Source organism: Seriola lalandi, unplaced genomic scaffold (genome assembly GCF_002814215.2).
Source record: "Seriola lalandi dorsalis isolate HSWRI2012SDOR001 ecotype SW California unplaced genomic scaffold, Sedor1 jcf7180002055006, whole genome shotgun sequence".
NCBI lineage: Eukaryota > Metazoa > Chordata > Actinopteri > Carangiformes > Carangidae > Seriola > Seriola lalandi.
In genome coordinates this window covers 1893671-1894550 of record NW_019525549.1, presented here as the reverse complement: position 1 = coordinate 1894550, position 880 = coordinate 1893671, and positions in this window count along the sequence as shown.

Sequence of the window (880 nt, the reverse complement as noted above, 5' to 3'; positions counted from 1 at the left end):
GGCATGTCCGGGGTGTGTGTAACGATAAAGTAGGCAGAAGGCTTAAATGAGACACTCAGCGATGGCAGCTGGTCAGAGGCCCACACGCTGCAAAATGTATCTCCTAGCAAACGATGCAAAAGACTCTGCAGTTGACGATTGTTCATCTTTTTAATAATAATCAACCAGCACCTGTCTTTTAGAGTTGATCTCCAGAATGGAATCGTAACAGGCGTAGACATTAGTAGTGGCGGTATGTGGCATGGGCACCCCTGAATTTCTGGGATGGAGTATGTTTTTACATTAATGCATGACAGGGGGTAGAGACAGTGTTGCCAACTTGGTGACTTTCTCGCTAAATCTGGCGACTTTCTGATGCTCCCACTGATGTAAATAGTAATGACAGCTAATAACATGAATAATTATCATTATTAATTATAGTAAATTTTAGCAGGTTTAGCAGCAGGTGTTAAACAGGATCATGGGGGCAGTAGGTGGTTTGCAGTTGACATTCCAGACTCCGGAGAGAGGAGGACGTCTTTTTAACTCTGGGAACCGACAGGAGCCCTAAATTCTGGGAACGGAGAGCACAAGATGGAGTATAAGGTTTAAGCAGATCACACAGGTATGAAGGAGCAAGTCCATTTAACCTTATATGCCATCAAAAGCACCTTAAAGTCTGATCTGATAAGAACAGGAAGCCAATGAAGGGAGGCTGTAATATGGTCAAATTTTCTGGATTTAGTAACAGTTCTAGCTGCGGCATTCTGAACCATTTGAAGATTTTTAATACGAGCCAGATGAGGCCGGAAAACATAACATTACAATAATCAAGTCTTGATGAAACAAAAGCATGAATTAAGATTTCAGCATCAGTCTTAGACAGAAGAGACAGAATCCT